At 39.1% G+C, this 18,974-nt stretch overlaps 1 protein-coding gene across 6 annotated transcripts in view; it reads right to left on the bottom strand.

The window, feature by feature from the left end:
• Window positions 1-18,974, bottom strand: part of LRRC4C (leucine rich repeat containing 4C) — a 979,945-nt gene that overhangs the window by 110,965 nt on the left and 850,006 nt on the right. Inside the window, exons 1-2 of one of the 6 annotated variants that reach the window (XM_007658857.4) lie at window positions 17,291-18,016; window positions 1,184-1,258 (exon numbers count right to left, since the gene is read on the bottom strand). The exons of 3 other annotated variants lie outside the window; for them this stretch is intronic. The gene's annotated coding sequence lies outside the window, so the exon portion shown is untranslated. Of the gene's footprint in view, window positions 1-1,183; window positions 1,259-17,290; window positions 18,017-18,974 lie in introns of those variants that run through there. 2 more of the 6 variants (XM_016226142.3, XM_039911425.1) reach the window with 2 other exon arrangements.

The following is an 18,974-nucleotide window of genomic DNA, read 5'->3' as shown; positions in this document are numbered from 1 at the left end:
ATGGGGATTAACTGTGAGCCTTACGTGGGACAACCTGATTACCCTGTATCTACCTCAGTGCTTAGAACAGTGCTCTGCACATAGTAAGCACTTAAAAAATACCAACATTATTATTATTCAAACGACTCAATGAGAAAACTTCTCCCTGATACAATCCTCTATGTGCAGCATTTGCATGTTCTGTCCCATTTCTTTTACCACCTATCCCAGTACACACATGCACTTTCAAAAATGAAACTCCCTGGCACAAACCTGCATCTGCGGTGTCAACGTGTACTGTCTCCTCTCTTCTTTCCAGTACTGCATTCAAAAATATTATCATCTATCTCAAAAATCAGGGGCTGGGGAGATTTGCAGTGGAAACAATTATGCAAGTAAATATGGTACCTGGGTGAAGCCTTTAAACATATCAGCAGGTTAAGATAAAAAAGCTATAAAACAGTATAACTTTGACTTTTCCAAATGGGCTGACTTTTTATGGAGAGGCTTTAATATCATCATCAGCAATAATAATGAAAAATCTGCAATAATAGTTAAAAATGTAATAGTACATTGAGTTCTATAGTAGAAATGTTCTCGGCAAATGTGAGGTAGACATGTTATTATTCTGCATTATTTTCAAATCAATCCTGTGAGGTGTGAACAATTTATTAAGATTTCATAAATGGGAGAAAAGAAAATGAAATTTTGTTCAGTATTGCAATGTCCTTTTGTTGCTTAGCAAATACTTAAGAAAAAGGAGAGGGAGGATAACACTGACAGAAACAATTTAGATTAGGTAAACCTTGGGTGGACTGGACCCCGTAGGCAGCCTGAATAGGTAATTCAAACAAAAATAATCAAATCCATTTTGGAACCTAGAATTTCCAATGGGCTCCATGGAATAAATCAACCAAGTAATCTATCTCTACTTCACTGGAGTGGCACCAACTCAGACAATATTGATTTTTCAAATAATTTTGACAACAATTTCCTTGCAGAAGGAGATCAATAAGAAGTGGAGACAACATGATCTGTCCCACAGGATTTGAGAATTTCTATCTGATGGCAAATGGGAATTTTAGAACCAGAGGCAAACTAGTAAGGCTTAAAAAGAACTCCAAATGGATTTCTGGAGCAACACTGCATGTCACACATAATGAGTAAACTTTACTATTTTTCCCTCCTTGATCTCTGTACATACTTGCTTTAGGTGCTGCTCTTCTCGTCAAGCTACAGGCAAAGCCAAGAGTTAAATCAGATTTGAAGGGTCAGTTGCCTGAGGAGGAGAAAAAGCTTTCAATCAATCAATCCATAATAACACTTATTAAGTATTAAACACTACTGTGAATGTTACTTGGACAATCATATGGCATCATTCCTGGCCTACAAAGGGGCTAACACAATCTAAAGACAAAGAGAGAGTAGAGGGCAGAGACATTCAGGGAAGGAGAAACCAAATATCATGCAGCATTTGCTATTCAATCAATTATTTCAAAAGGAAAGAGGAAACGTTAAGGTAATCCCCACACAAAAATACAGTATTTATACATATAGGTGACCCCGGTCTCTAATCGCCCTCCCCCCATAATATCATATCCATAATGTATTTTTTTTATATCAATGCCTGTCTCTAGCCTCTAGACTATAAGGTAAGCAAGGAGTTTGTCTAACAACCATGTTTGTTGGTTTTTTTACTGTCCCAAGATCTTAGTATAGTGTTCTGCACACAGAAAGCCCTCAATAAATACAACTGATTAATTGAGCTTGTTTTAGAGGAAGAAATAAAATGGTATTTTTTGAAGCAGTGAATTCCACTGGCCCCTGCAGGAATGCAGAAAGGTGAGAGAGAACAGCCACCAAAGAGGTAGTTAATTCATTCAGTGCCTATGGTTATGGGACACTTGGGTGAATGAGATAGAAGAAGATTCACTCTCAAGGGCAAGTTTATTTTTTCCTCCTTTTCTCCCTCTTATTGCTAGACTTAATTCTAATATAACCCATTTAATAGCCTTACCTTTGTTTTAATGCTAGAAAATTAGGCAAAAACATTGGGGGGGGGGGCAATTATATGACTAAATATAGCAGTGAAATCCTACTAGTCTACAGATTTGTGTGCATACATGTTTTATACAAGAAATTATACAAGTGTGCTTTTCTATATCAAGAAAGTTTGGAAGAACTGGGAAAATTCCATTCTATCTATGAATAAAAATTGTACTTAAAACTCTTGGATAATTTTTTTTTACAGTAAACATCATGACCAAATGTACAAATTGTCACACTCCTATGATTTACCTCACTATCAGATTTAGTAAACATTGGGCCAATTTTTCAGTATGGCTATCCTGGACTCTTTTCTTAAATTAATATAAATCAGTGATAAAACTGAAACTAGGGGAGTTTCTTGCACTCAGTCTGATCCTTAGTCTACCAGGGTAAGCTGCCTCCAATAACTATAATTTTCAGTGAAGTGGACTTGATCAATTTAATCCATTTGGGGAAGAAAAAGAACACATGAGTTCCTGAGAAAATGAGAAAATGTCAAAAAAGGAGATAAATAAAATGACACAGCAACAAATTTTGTGCTCCTCTCTTTTGCTCCTAATTAGTTAATTCTTCTAGGAAACATGTTGAATGGTTGAATGACTCTGGTAAGTCATCCAACTTTTTTTTTTAATACACTCTCTTCATGGTTTACAACTCTGTGACACTTGAAATCTGATCTATTCTGATTACTGGGAGAGAAACCTGCGTTCAGCATGTTGTACTTTCCAATTCCCCCAATCTGTAGTAGGCACTTAAATTTAGTTTAATATGAAAGGATAGTAAGAGGCGAAAGTTATATTACTTCCAAATACTTCCACAGCTCTAAAATATAGGCTTTGCTACACTGACCAAGAAGTATAAGTCATCAAGAAAACTTCAGTAGACAAAGATTGTGTTCTGCAAATGGGGCAGGACTAAAGTTCGTTGTGGGCAGGGAATGTATCTGTTTATTGTTATTTTGTTCTCTCCCAAGCACTTAGTACACTCTGCCACTTGTATGCTGTATGGCCTTGGGCAAGTCACTTCACTTGCCTGTGCCTCGGTTACCTCATCTGTTCGATGGGGATTAAGACCGTCAGCCCCATGTGGGACATAGACTGTGTCCAACCCGATTTGCTTGTATCCACCCCAGCTCTTAGTAGAGTTCTGGCACATACTATGTGTTTAACAAATACCATAATTATTATTATTACTACAGTGCTCTGCACACACTAAACACTCAATACATACAATTGAATGAATGACTGAATGACCAGAAAAGTTGAGTAGTGGTGGATGGGCAATCATGGGTGGCACTCAAGACTTCCAAAGACTGGACACCACTCTGTCCTAAACTCCACACATGTCACAGCTGAAGACCAGATGACCACCCTAATAAGACAGCTGGAAGAGTTCCTTAATTCCACTTCCACTTCAAAAGGGAACTTGGATATATGTGAAATTAGGCTTTGCTAATGTCTACCTGCTAAAAATATGCTGATAATAAAACATAATGATTATAATAGTATTTGTTATATGTTCCTATAAAGTGCTAGGGTATTTGCAAGAAAATCAAGTTGGACAAAGTTCCTGCCTACAATCGAAGTAGGAGGGAGAACGGGTACTGAAACTCACTTTACAGATAAGAACACTAAAGCACTGAGTTAAGCAATTTGCCCAAAGTCATGGAGCAGGTAATTGGTGAAACTTGGATTAGGAGAAGCAGCATGGACTAATGGAAAGAGAATGAGCCTGGGATTCAGAGGACATGGGTTCTAATCCAACTTCTGCCAATTGCTTGCTGTTCGACCTTGAGCAAGTCACTTCACTTCTCTTTGCTTCAGTTTCCTCAACTGTAAAATGGGATTCACTGCCCATTCTTCCCCCACTTAGACTGTGAGCCCTGGCAGGACAGGGACTGTGTCCAATCTAATTAATTTATACCTATCCCAATGCTTATAACAGTATGCACTTAACAAATACCATAAAACAAGAAAAAAAAAGTAAGCTCCGGGAGCGAAGGGATCATGTCTACTCCTTCTACCTGTGCTTGGTGCAGTGGTCAGCAAACAAAAGGAGCTCAGCTTATTCTAAGGGGTTTTTCTCAGGTTCCACTTTTTACAAATGATCGATCCCCCTAGAGAGGAATCGCTCCTCTAGACCTCGATAATGTGGGAATTTGAAAGTCTCAGTCAATATTTTATGGCCTTGGACGGGGGAAGGAGAAAGGTGTAAAATGTGGAAAAACTTGCTTCTTCAGTAGTCCCACTTCTTAAATTGACATCTTCCACAAACTGGGCTGGTTTCTCTCTGTCAGACCTCCTAGGCTTACTTAATCCAGGAATAAATTATAGTAACAGTCTCTAGGAGTGTCTTGAAATGCTGATTTACTTCTGGCCACCAATATCCTGGTCTCATCCTCTGTCAAACCAAACAGCTGTATTAAAACTCAGTCTATTCTGCCAATTGGGAATTGAGATGTGGGTAGGAAGGAAGGTTCACTTGAAATCACAATGAAGATATCCTGATGCTCCCGGCCTTAGAGTAATGCACATGGATTTAAGGATTAGGTCAATTTAGGGAAGAGGAAAGGGAAACAAGAAATACACATATCTGGCCAACTGGTATAGTTGTCGGTTGCTACTCCAAATATCTGGCTGCTCCCGAGTTTCACGAATGGTCCTGAGAAATGTCAAGAAATTATTTAATGTGAGAACACAAAAGACATCTGTGGCGGAGGGGGAGAATCCTGTTGTCTCTGGCTATATCCAGGGCTTCAGTGACAGTGACAAGAGATTAAGTATTTCAAACCGTGCTGAATTAATTAATTCTTTGACTTAATTTAGGGTTTAATTAGTGGGAGAAAGTCTGGAATTAAATGCTTATAATCATCAAAAAGGGAAAGTGAAATACAGAAACCATAAAAAGACAGGGAAAAAAATAATTTGCTGAACAAGACAAATTATAAACTAGAAAAAAGAAAGGAAAAGGGAGTGGCACTGTGATAGGCAGAGGTTAAGGACATGAAATAGAGTCATAATATCAAAGGTTTAACTGAAAACAAAAATCTAAGTCACTGTGGAACCTCTATGGCATTTTCTTCTGTGCAAATTTTGGGGAGATCACTCAAAGGACAGAGATCTACCAAAGCTAAAAATTTCTCCAAAAAGCCTAAGGTGGCCAAGTCAGATTTTGGGGTCGTTGTGGGCAGGAAATGTGTCTATTATGATTGTTACAACAGAGCACATAGAGAATGTGGTCCCAAGTGCATCGTACAGTGCTCTGCACACAGTAAGGTTTCAAAAACTATGAATGATTGACTGATAGGTAGGAAGGTAGAGAATAGGAAAACTGAATACATATGGGAGAGGACATTGAAAGATAGCCTCTTCTGACATTTATCTCCACCAATCAGCTTGAGGGCTCCTGAAAGAACAGAAATACTCCGTGCATAATTTGTCCATTCACATGTAAACATTACTTGGTACCAAAAAAGACACAACACAATCACAAAGCTGCCCTAAAAAACAATCTGATTGAAAACATGAGAAAAAAAGCAGACACAAATTCAAAGTTAAAATACATTTATACACAGCCACCCACACAAAAGCATATCTCTCAAGAAAGCCTAGAACATTCAACCTCCAGCACCATTGCAAAATAAAAGATGACAGAAGACAGGAGACAAACATCTAAAGCTTCAGAATTAAATTAACTTGATAGGGAAGCATTAGGTTCTCACTAACCAAACAGCAACAGGATTTCCCAGTGCAATGAAGGGTCTTTCTTTCAGCATGAAAACATCTCCCTCAGCTCTCCAAAGGTTCTTATAATAATCACAGCTAAGGGGATTCCCTTCATTATAAAGAAGGTGCAGTGCTGAAATTCTCTTCATGGGCACCAGGAGCCATTATTAGTGTTTTGTGAGGGTTAAGTGGCAGAGAGACGAGTCTGAAGCCCATTTTTAATGAGTGTCTGAAGAGCAGTAATTAAAGGCACAGCTATTCTTTGTATTTAAAGAAGATAATCAGTGGAGGAGGTTAAAAAGACAGAAAATGGTATTGTTAAAATCTTAAACTGGAGCACCTTCCTTTCTCTTTGAAACAGCGAGAGGATAATGGCTTCCCAAGCAGCACAGGAGCAGCTAGAAGTGGAAGGGAATGAAAATTGGGGTTAATGGTTCCCAGTGACCTGAATATGCAGGTCTCTGCTGTAATAAAAATAATAATTATGGTATTTGTTAAGCACTTACTGTGAGCCACACACTGTACTAAGCACTGGGTTGGATACAAGCAACTTGAGTGGACACCGTCCTTGTCCCACATGGGGTTCACAGTCTAAATGAGATGGCTACTGACTTTAGTAGAGTATGATCCGGGAGGTAGCTACTCTACCATCGGGTAAATCAATCAATCGATCAAAAATATTTACTGAAGGCTTATTCTGTGCACAGCACTGTACTAAGCACTTGGAAGAGTGCAATGCAATAGACCTAGTAGAACTGATCCCTATCTACAGGTGAGCTTACAGTCTGTAAGGAACCTCTGTCCTTGCTGTTGGAACACTATAAACCTCAGTTCTTGTGTCAGTGAGGGACTGTGAGGCTCAACTCAAGTTCATATTTGTGCAACAGAATCCCTGCTGCCTTTACAACCCTCTTCCTCTGCCTAAGGGTGGAAAAGTGTTAGTTATTCCTAGTTGACTGATATAAAATATTTCTAGAGACATCATACACATTATAATAAAATATAGCTCCATAGCTTTTCCATTGTGATATGTAGATTATATTTATTACCCGTTCCTCCTATTAGGTCATGGTTTTGTACTAGATATAGCTACTGCATGTAATTTGCTTTTAGTGCCAATATGTGGGAGAGAAAGAAGAGAAGGGAAAGAAAAGAAGAAAAAATTGGAAGAAATAGAAGAGGAAATGGGGAGAAAATGGTGAAAATATACAAGAGAGCAGGAAAGTGAGGAGACTGAAGAAATATCACTCATTTAAGAACAGTTTTTACTAAGGATCAGTGGGCACTAAATGCTTGAGAGACTACAATAGAATTAGAAGATGTGATTTTCTGCTCTAACCGTAGTCTCCTTTAGCATAGTTAAAGATGATGTGAAAGCAATCTAGTTTAATCTTCTAGAGTCTATATTTCTCTATTTCTAGTCAAGTCCACATTTCTGCTTTAAATGTCCTCTGCAGGAACCCATCAAAATTATCAGCAATAATAGCATCTGCTAAAATAGCAGAAGAACATATGATACTATTGTTTTCTTTACAGTAAGGTAGTGGTTTTGTCCAGTTAAAAATTCCTACAACAGAAAAACCAAAGGAATTCCTCTTTCTATTATCTCTACCTATGCATGAAACTGAGGCTCTATTTGCTTTTTGAGCAACAGCTGCAACCAGGAACAACCCTATGATGCCTGGCACTGAGTTGAGCACCTAACAAACAGCATTATCATTATTATGATCATTATCACCTACAGCAGTACTAGACAGAGTTCAGTGACACAATCCTCCTCTTCTGAGATCCTGATCATCACTGTGAAAACCTAGTAGCCAAAACACATTTACTTGAATCTGAAGATGCACATCTATCTGAAGATTGCACACCTATGTTTACCAAAATAGTCTTTTTTTTTTCCCCCAAATCCATTCTACTTTAGAAAACTAAAGTAGAATGGATTTGGGGGGAAAAAAAAGACTATTTTGGTAAACATAGGTGTGCAATTAATGGCATTTATTGAGTGCTTACTGTAATAATAATAATGATAGTAGCAATAATATTACTAATGATTGTGGTATTTGCTAAGTGCTTACTATGTTCCAGGCATTGTACTGTTAGGGTGGACACGAGCAAATCAGGTTGGACATAGTCCCTGTCCCATTTGGGACTCACAGTCTTAAATCTCATTATACAGATGAGGTAACTGAGCCACAGAGAAGTTTAGTGACTTGCCCAATATCACTCATCAGACAAGTGGCAAAGCCAGGATTAGAATCCAAGTCCTACTGACTCCCAGGCCTGGGCTCTATCCACTAGGGCATGCTCCTACTGTGTGCAGAGCATTGTACTAAGCACTTGTGAAAGTACAATACAACAGAGTTGGTAGACAGTCTCTTTTGTACTACTCTTTTGTTTTGGATGATTTTTTTATTACTGAACCTAAAGGACAAGGCATATTCAACAATGCATTGGAGATGTCATACCTTTTTGGACCTAATAATTTTAATATGCATAATCATCATCTGTTTTAACTAACTACTTTACGCAGAGCACTAAATGGAGTGTTTGCATATACAATAGCCATGGTCCCTGTCCTCAGGAAGTTCATTATCTAATATGTAAAAACAGGATACACAAATTTCAAATGGAAAATAAGGAATGAAAGAAACAGAACATGCTCAAATGATGTATAGACAGGTAGATTCATTTCATTCAATCATATTTATTGAGTGCTTACTATGTGCAGAACATTATACTAAGAACCAAAGTGGGTAATTTGTGGGTTATGAAATGACATGATCCGGGAGTAGGGAAATAGTCAGGGGATGCTTCCTGGATGAGGTGGCCATTTAAGGTTAATGTAAAAGGGATGTATTTTGGCTGACTTTAGAGAGGAGTCCCATGTGGGTGGAAAGATGTGAATACTGGATCAGAGTCTAAAGGATCAAAAGTGAGGGACAGTTATAAAGTTAGTTTGAGAGACATGAAGAGAGTGTGAGCTCAGTTGTAGCAGGAAAAGAGTGGATCATTAGGAAAGAGGCCATTTGTGGAAAATGTTAAATCCAAAGCAAATACTATGGTCTTTCCTTTCTTGGATTTGGTGAATTGCAGTAAGGGCTATACATGAAGTTATTAGAAAATCCTTTGACTTGTGTCACTGAAGGAAAGACTCAATGAGATTTATTTTAAAGGTCATGAGTATTAGGAGGCAAAGTTATTTTGTTGTTACTGTGATTTAAAGTATCTTCCTACATGTTTGCAGCATTGCCTGTTCAATAGGTTTACCTCAGGATATCGCAAACACAATAAGCTGAAATGGTCATATCATAAAAAGGTTGCCGATCATATGAAAAACATCAACCCCAAATCTTGCCCTGGTTTACAAAAGATAGGGAAAATAAGATCCTCCTGCTCTCTTCTTATCTACTGAAAACCATGCAGATGTCTGCCCTGCATTTTCATTCTTCCAGTGACTACAGAAATAGATTCACACAAAGTACAGTTCATTGTTCTTTCTAATTGTCAGAGACTGCTGCACTACACTTGCCTGAAGCGATCCAATTAACATATCACCACAACACCAAATATTGTAATATGTTCTGTGTCCTACCAATAAGAATCAACCCTAGGCTCCACTTCCGTCTTCAATTCTAGTCTAATTAGTTCTTCAAAACATAAATGGGTAGGAGAAAACACAGAACCGGAGACAAATCTACTTGTTTGATTCATTATCTGACTAATTGCAAGCTCATGCCAAGTTTGGTGAAAATATATTTTTAATGGTGCTTGGATAAAAATGGATAAAGAGGGAAGGAAGAGGGGAAGAGGGAAAAAAGAAAAGCTGTGCTTAGAGAATTGAAAAGCATGTAACTTGTGCCCTGAGCTATTACCATGGCAACATTCAAACAATACAGAGAAAGCCTTCATAGTTTCATTCTTGCTTCCCTGAATACCAATACACACATTTTAACTCTTTTTTTTGGGGGGGGGGGGCGGGGGGGGCAGCAGTATATAGCTTTTCAGCCTCTGCTTTTAACATTATTAAAGACATTTCTGGTCATCTCTGTTTCAGGTTTAGCTGTGTCTACCTACCTGAAATTTGAAAAGACTCAAACTAGCCTCTCTCTGTACTTTTGGTTTCCAGGACCAAAACAACATGAATCACAGGAACAAATGCCTATGTTGGAAGCTCCAAGTCATGAAATTTGTTATTTTGAGGGAGGAGTTTCCATTTCTGCTACAGTAGTAAAATGTCTCAAAATTGTTCTCAGGTTTCTGTGAAATGCTGTAATCATCCTGAAATCTCTACATTCAACTACTCAGTGCCCTTCCATCCTAACCAGACCTGCATTGCAGTAGACAAATTGCTATGTGGGTAGGTTGCTGCCATTTTACAATGGCATCAAGACAACACGGTTTTCAATATTACAAGAAAGAAAGGTATTTGGAGAATGAGTCTAAGAAAAAATTGATCTGACCAGAAGAGGAACTAAATGGGAGGAGAAGTGAGAGCAACACTGCAGGGATCCTGATTTATCAGTATGCAAATAATTTGATAGTGTGCAAATATTTAGTATAACTATCCCCCAAAACCATCTCCTTAACTCAGATAATTAGAAAGTCAAACTGGGCATTTTCTACTAAAATTGTAAGCTTCCTTTAAATATTAGCCTTGTAAACCACTATTAATTCCCCATTTATTGAGACTAAATTAGGAGTAAAGACAAGGAACAAATGAAGTGAGAAAACACAGCAGCTATAATATTTCTTTTTGTGAATCTTTTGGTCTTCCCTGACTTTGGAATTATATGAAATAGAAGGAAATCGGTAGATCTATTCCAGATCCCCTTTAGTGCCCAATTTGTTCCTCTTGGTTCCCTGTATTTCTTTATTCCATCTAGTTCAGGGATTTATAACACTAATTCACTGTGGGCAAGGAATGTGCCTACCAACTCGGTTACACTGTACTCTCCCAAGTGCTTGGTACAGTGTTCTGCACACAGTAAGAGCTCAATAAATATGATTAATTGATTCATAGCTCCACCACTCTCTGCTCTATCCCATTGGGGTAATTTTTATTTAATGTTAGCAAATGCTCTGATTGAGGATTTGTTTCCCCCCTTTAGGTTTTATCACCTCTAGAATAAGGGCCTTTTACCAATGTCTTCCATTCTTTGCTGCTTTTTATTGACTGTCTGCAAATCGAATAGTGGGCATCAGGCTAACACATCTGATTTAAGTATTGTTTGCTCTTGCCATCAATCTGAAAACTAACGGACAGAGAAATGTTTTATGCCTCAGTTTACCAAGTTCACATTTAAATATGTGACTTTCAGAATTACACTGTCAGATTATCTCCTTTAGGACCTTAGATTCCACCATGGCTGAGTTGATGAAACTGAACAAGCCCTATCAGAATTAATGAAATATATACTGATGCATTCTCATCTATTCAGGAATTCACCTGCCATAAAGTATTTTTGTAATCCCAATACCTGGGAATAAATGTTTAAACTAAGAGTTTCTGTTTGCAAATTCGGAGTCTTCAGCAGCAGGAGACAAAAAATTTTTCGGCAGTGCTGCGAAGACATGTTTTTCTTCTAAGAACAGGCTCTGCTGAAATTCCTGACTCGGAGGCAAAATGATGAAGGCTTGATACCTTTATCTGTCATCAATTGATTCCATATTACTCCTTCAAATCTGAGTCAAAAATGAAAAAAGATGATTAAAAATGTAAATCATACTGTATTCTTATGAAACATAGTTTCAGACTGTGATCAGCCAGCCGAAAGGGTCTTTTATTCTAAATGTTTAAGATCAGAGTTTTAGTGATGTTCTATGTGCAAAATCATACAGTTCAGTTCACTCCTCCACATGTTTAATGTCGATGTCAGTACTGGACAAACATAATGGCAGGTTAAAAAACATAAAACAAAATGTGGATTCTGTTATAGTGCTAACAGTATCCTCACTTCAGGAAGCTGTTGGAAAAATTTAGGTTTTAACACAAAGCTTATATTACGTTAACAATGGCTATGCAGTATTTGCACCATGAAATGTAGTTTCAGGTATCATCCCCCTTCAGTGACATTAAATCTGAGTTCTTGAACTTCTCCACAAGCATGTGATGGTTTTTGAACTCTTCTTCCTTGCAAGAAAACACTTGCTTTCTAAACAGGAAGCAATCTCTATTTGCATCATGATGAACCCGTGTGGCTCTAGTTAAAGTTCAAAATTGCAATAAATTTATTAGGTCATTCATCATATTTAATAACTGTGGTATTTGTTAAGTGCTTACTATGGGCCAGATACTTTATTTAGCCAGAGTATACTGTCCAATCAAATCAGATACCATCTCTGTCTTATATGGGGCTCAAAGTCTAATGGGAAGAAAGAGGCAGTATGTAATTCCTATTTTACAGATGAGAACACTGAAGCACTAAGAAGTTATGACTGGTCCAAAGTCACACAGCAGGCAAGTGGTGGAGCTGGTATTAGAACCCAGGCCCCCTGACTCCAAACCTAGTGATCTTTCCACTAGGCTACATTGCTTCTCACTTCCTGCTTAATCTGAATCATAGCAGAAATTCAGTGGTCACATTTGAATAATACAGTGGAACTATCAAATTTTGCTTCCAAAATAAGGGTTGTCAACTTTTGGTGTTTCTTCTCTCCCAATAAATCCTCCAGATTCATTCAATTGTATTTATTGAACATTTACTGAGTGCAAAGCACTGTACTAAGCACCTGAAATGTACAATTCGGCAACAGATAGCGACAATCCCTGCCCAACAACAGGACAGCCATCCCCATCTTCAAAGCCCTCCTAAAATTCTGATCTCTTCTAGCAAGTCTTCTTGTTGCATTTACAATATTTCAGTCATAAGCCAACATCCCATGCTTAAGACATGTTTATTTATCATTTGAATGATTCTGCTATTTTCTTATGATGAATTCTGGCTTTACCTTGTTCTTTTTCCTTCTCCCTCTATTTGTAAATAAGCTTTTATTTCAGCTACCAGTGTTAAGCACACAAAGTGCTCAATATATAGCACTGATTGTGGTATAATTAAACAACACAAAGTGTGTGCTTGTTATTTTTGGTTTGGAGCCCTTAAGAAAAGCTTTTCAATTATACAATATATGCATGCATTCAGCAATAGTTAAAATACTGGGAATTAAATATTTAATGAAATATTTCATAGTTTTCCCTGAGACTATTGTTGGACCATCATATGTATTCATTCATTCACATTACTGATTGATTACTGTACCCTCTCAAGAGCTTGGACAGTGCTCTGCACATAGCAGGCACTCAAATATCACAGATGGATTTACTGGATGCCAAGGAATGTACTAAGAGTTTGAGAGTGTACACTTAAAGTAAAAAATGTGGTTCCTCTCTTTGAAGTACCCATTATCTAATGGTGGAAACAAGCAGACATAAGCTCAAAACATGATCTCAAGCTACCTCAATGCTTAAGATTCTGCTTGATTGATGAGGAATACTATCTTTTCTCAACATCCTACTTGGGTATCATCACTCTCTTCTGCTGTGCTTGTTTTTTCTTGGTCTTTTCTCTGTCAAGTCACAGCTTCCACTCTTCTCTTCTTTGCCCTGTTTTTCCTGTTGAGCGCTTGCACCTGGATTAGTTTCTATCCACGACAAACTCCTAAACTAATGTGCTTAAAAGGAAAGCTGCAGAAAAAGATTCATGTCATTTTAATATTCACTCCAATGGATAATTTCCATGTCTTCTCTAAACTATAAGCTCATTGTAGTCAGATAATGTGTCTTTCAATTATATTGTTCTCTCCCAAGTGCTTAATATAGTGCTCTGCGCACAGTAAGTACACAATATCACTAATTGATTGCCTCAAATTGCCCATTTATTATGCCTGCCACCCATATACTACACGCAGACATTTTCTGACAGTTTAATCCTAAATATGATTCTTCAGTCTAAGGGACCTCAGACTTCTAATATCCAATTAATTAGTTGGATTCAGAACTGAAATCCTACTAAAATCAGGGTTCTCAAAGTAAATGTTTGCTATTTCCACCACTAGTTAAAAATAAGGATGACATCTACCTCTAGGACACTTTCAAAGCCATTTAAATTGGAGTGTTTGTAAAGCATTAGCCTCGTAAAGTGTTTGTCTCCCTAGTGGAAATGCCTCTGTTTCCAAAATGAGTTAATATGTCTTGCTTTTTCTAGAGGTACAAGTCATCTTTGCTGATAGGATCTGCAAGAAGTCAAAGGTCAAAATGACCAGGAACAGAAAAAAAAATTCTCAACCCTACATATGGCCGATCTAGTCATGCAATGCACCAGATAGGCAGGAAGCATTCTCTATTGCTACTGCAAATGCTGCATTTGAGAGCACTCATTTCTACGATTTTCAAAATTTCTCACCACACAAAAATCTTGCTAGGGAAAGAAAACCTTCAGTGAAACAAAGCAATAGTTTCACCATTTCCCCTGAATAACAGTTTAAATGCTATGGCTAAAAATTATCTAATGTATATTAGGAATATATGAAATAATATTGATTTTTCCCTGTTCTGCTTTTTATAAAATTATATATTCAGAATCATTCATTAAACCAAATAACCCACATTAAGTACACATTAGATGTGTTTACATAGCTGTGAAGAATTAATAGTTTTCTAAATTGTGTGACCATAATCTTCCTTAATTTTACTGTAAGGTAATGGGACTAACCTCTCATTATGCTGGCATTTTAATAGTGATTATGGAGTTCTTGCATCTAACTATAACATTATACAATGATATCTAACCCTTCCTAGCCTAATTGCTCTAAACCTCTGAAGCAGGATCCTGACAGCCCAAGGAGAAACTACCAAATGCCCCAAATGAAAACTAACAAGAAGCTTATCGCTGATGCCATGCTTATGAATTTCTCATGTCATTTCTGAATGATTTTCCATTAAAAGCCCATATAAAACCTGCAAATTCTAAGAAATATGGAATATGGGAATAGCCAAAATAATTGTACCAAGAGAGGTGTAAGTTTCTTGCAGTTTATACTGTGCATACGTACACACAGACACACACATACACACACAGAGCTATCACAGATTTTTCTCACCCAGAGTTCTTCACATCCTTCACTGTGAATTGTTCACATTTTACAGTCAAACTATTTGCTATGGAAATGTTTTAATTAATTACTGCACTGTTGGTTCTTTGCTCTTTATAACACTACTTTCATGCTGCAATACCCTGATATAAGTGGGTTTTTCTTGACCCTGGTTATTAGTACTGGTCTTTCTTAGGATAGAGCTCTGCCCAATTTCTGCCTGACCTATTCCTATTTCCAAACATCAGAATTTAACTCCAGAGTGTTTCCTAGGTCCAGGCTACTGAATTAGTAGTAAGTGATTCAGTGAAGCATGAAAATATTCCATTTGCAAAAGTGCAGATACATTAAGATATCTACATGCTGGCAGAGTTCACAGATTTCAGCCCATAATTATGAACAGATTTTTTTTTCAAACCTTCTTTTGTGCACTAGGGGAAGGTTCAGAATGGTGCACAGGGACATACTTACGAAAGTTTTTAAAAAGGCCTGATGAGAATTATCTCAGAAGCCATTTCCCATTAGAGTTTCTATGTCATATGATTGGCAGCTCACTAGTTCGAACTCTAGATTTCACATGTGATTCAGATCAAACCAATTAACTAGAAAGTTTCAAGATTCCTCCTCCCGCACTCCCCTCCTCCCCTCCCCAAGACATACACACATCAATCTTCTTGCATTTAATAAATGGACTTAACAGGAGCTACCTTCAAATTAGTTTGGCTTAGTACTGCTACTGCTGATTTAACTGTAGGGGGGAAAAAAGCACTTTAGAAAATTATGTAAGAGATGCAGAAACCAACAAGGAACTGAGGAAAACTGTGCTATTACTTTCATGGGTTGACAAACGTATTGCCCACCCTTTGTCTCCATAGAAAGCAAGTGCCCACAAAATAAATTAGTTGGGAAGTGCCCTGCATTGGGCTGATTTAGTTAAGAAATTATGATTGAGATAATAACAGACATGGACATCTATAGATGTGAGATTGGAGTCCCAGATTTCCATTACCACCATTCTGATCTAAATTCCACTGCATAAGTCCTCAATTTCCATGGAGTTATCAAGTCTTAGAATTAAAACCTACTGGCCACACTCCTGAGGAGCATTTGTTTAGGAGTTTCACATTGTTTTAGAGTAACTGGTTCTGAAAGGTTCCCCTTCGAACAGTTATCCCTGGTAGCTTGGAAAATTAAATGCAAAGTTCTATTTCTCTACCCTTAAACTCACAATAACAAAAAAACCTAGGAAAGAAACGAGATCTTTTTGGGAGAAAGATGGGGAAGGGAATGGCCTGCCAGAGTTCGGGTCAAGCTCTTGGATACAGAGAGTACACCACAGATTTCCATCCTTCTCTGTACCTTCCACCAGTCCCCAGCCAAAAAAGGATGCACGTTGGGAGCATCAGTAGCTTAGGCTATTTCTGACAAGCACGCCTCACGGAGGTGCCCAGATCTTTTTCCCTTAAATGACACTGCATCCTCCCAATATGAGTTTTATTTAGGATGCCCTGCTTGGAGTCATTAACAAAAAAGAGTCCACCCTCTGTTTGGAGGCCTAGGGGAGAAAAAGAAAAAGTCCTGAAAAGAACGGAATCATGCAGTAAGGCCATAAGGAGCGGATAGGAGGAATCTGAGATTTCCAAAGTCGTTCAAATCTCCCAGAGACAGAGACCGATCACTTAAATCCTTAGAGTTGTGGGTGTCTGGGGATAGGATCTTAAATTTCCTTTAATTCTTAATGCTATAGTATCCTTCCTGATTTACAAACTGCCTAAAAGAGCAAGTCCCAGCCAAAGAAAAGCAGCCCTTTCAACTAGAAGAAAGAGGGAAAGAGTGGGATGAAGGGGGAGGTGTTTAGCCGAACAATACTTTTTTTTTTCTTCTCCGGGTGCACACTAATGAGTTTGTGTGTAGATGGGGAGAGATGGTACAAAGAGCAACACTTCTCTCTACTAGCTTCTCCCATGATCTCCCTCCCCTCTAGCCACCCACCATCCAGAAGCCATCCTTCATCTGTTTGGCTTATTACCCTGTTTTCATGTTATGCGTTCTGTGGATCTGCAGTGTCAGGTTGGATAATAAAATTTAAATGGGAACCCTTCGATTTCCAATGGTTAAATATTTGGGCACCTAACTCGCGAGTTACCATACAACTTCGAGGCTTACCATAGAGTCAATTAAACAGCAAAGCACCACACACTGCAGGGGTTTTCTCGGGAGCTTTCTTTGCTAGAGAACATTTGCAAAGGCAATTGACCGGGATGCAGGCTACCTGCATTATAATAGAATTGCCTGGTTTCGGGAACCACCACAGTGATTGATGAAAGACTCTTTCTCCCTCCCCCCCGGCATGACACGCTCTTTAAAAGAAAACAGAGGAGGGAACGAGGATGGTAAATCAGTGGACATTTTCTTTGGCAATGAATAATAAAATAAGAATCACTCACTGAATTTCAGACCGATCGCACGAACATCCAGACGGAAATCCGGGTGGCCAAGAACAAGGGAAATAGGTCTTGACACCAAAAAAGGATAAAAAAAAGAGAAAAATCCAATTGCAGTTTTCCATCAATTCTGTCAACCCAGGCACAAATCCAACCCAGTCCTGCCGATTCCTCTACCCCGATCAGTCTCGTTTTGTTGCGTTCAACTTTTCTTCTCAGATAATTTTTTGGCGGATCATTAAACTCCTTTCTTCTCTGGGGATGTGAGAAAAATTAAAAAAAAAAGGGAGGGAGGGGAGAACACCACCACCGCACAGCAGAAGATCTGTACTCTTTTTAAAAAACTTTTCATTCCAAGCTCTCTTGCTTTCGTATTGAAAGACTTTTTTTTTTTTCCTTTCTGGATCTTCTGCTCCCCTTTCCCCCCTTCTTCTTTTGTGACTGCCGCTTATTTTATTTATTTAGTTTACAACACTCGACCCCTTCTCTCTGGTCTGAGACTGGGTTGGGTTTTTTTTTTTCCTTTCTTTAAAAAAAATCGGCTCTCTCGCCCGCACATAACACGCATACGTTGGTTAAGATCCAGATCTCTCCCGACGATCTTCTTTCTTTCTTCTTCTCTCCTGCACGATCAGTTTATCCAATCCGTTAGGTTCCTCGTTCCATCCGCGTCCACCATCCTTCATTTTTGCAAGTCGCCACCCACCCCCTCCCCACCACCACCATCCAAAAAAAAAAAAAGAGAAAAGAAAAAAGCCTCCCTTTACATAGCAAAGAAATAATAAAAAATAGGATAAACGAATGGTTGCTCACCCCCGCCCCCCGCCTGTCCCTCTCCAAAGATCTGATTAGATTTCCAATCACAACCCAGTGCGCAATTGGATTTTTTGATTTCAGCCACCAGCTATCTCACCTTCCCTTCTCCCCTCCAAACTCCACCGTTATCTCCCCTCTCCTTCCCTCCACCTCCTCTGCAATTTCATAATCGCCCGTTAAAGAGAGGGCGGGGGGTGGGGGGAGAGGAGGAGGAGGGGAGAGCGACAATATTCAAGACTCCCTTCGACTGTCGGAAAGCAACCCATCCCTCCCCCCTCCTCCTTTTGCGTGTGTGTCTTTTCTTTTAAGACTTAAGAAGATGGGTCTTTCTGCCTTTATCACCCCCACACAGACATCCAGAGGCTTAAAAAGAAAAAGATTCTCCCTCCTTTTTCAGTGCCCGGTCACGCGGGGATGCTAGAAATGTTCTCTACCGTGGGTTCTCTAAGCTCCCAATTCCCCTGGCCCCGCTCTTCATCTTGTGTCTAGCGGCAATAGATCCAGCGGCTCGGGGATGAATGAACTTGGGGCACCGCGTCTCAAAAGAGGACTTTTTTTAAAAAGAAGAGGAAGATTGCACATCACCGATGGCAGGCTCCCCTCCTCCCCTTCGAGGGCGACTGCAGGTCCGATGGCATGTCCAGCGGGGCCGGCTCTACAAGTTGGTGTCCCTCCCGGGCGCAGAGACCGGAGCTCCCGCTCCTCTCCCCCGGCCCGTTACCTTCCCGGTGACGCCTCCCCTCCGAGGTGACCGACTCCCGGGGACGCAGCCGCCGCTTGGCTCAGTCCTCAGCTCCATCTCGGCGACGCAGCGCTCATCGCACCGCCCCGACCCTCCTTCCTTCCTTCCCGCTCTGCCCTCCGCTTCAGC

This window comes from Ornithorhynchus anatinus, chromosome 3 (assembly GCF_004115215.2).
Source record: "Ornithorhynchus anatinus isolate Pmale09 chromosome 3, mOrnAna1.pri.v4, whole genome shotgun sequence".
In the NCBI taxonomy this organism is placed as follows: Eukaryota; Metazoa; Chordata; class Mammalia; order Monotremata; family Ornithorhynchidae; genus Ornithorhynchus; species Ornithorhynchus anatinus.
This window is presented reverse-complemented; position numbering and strand designations above follow the sequence as displayed.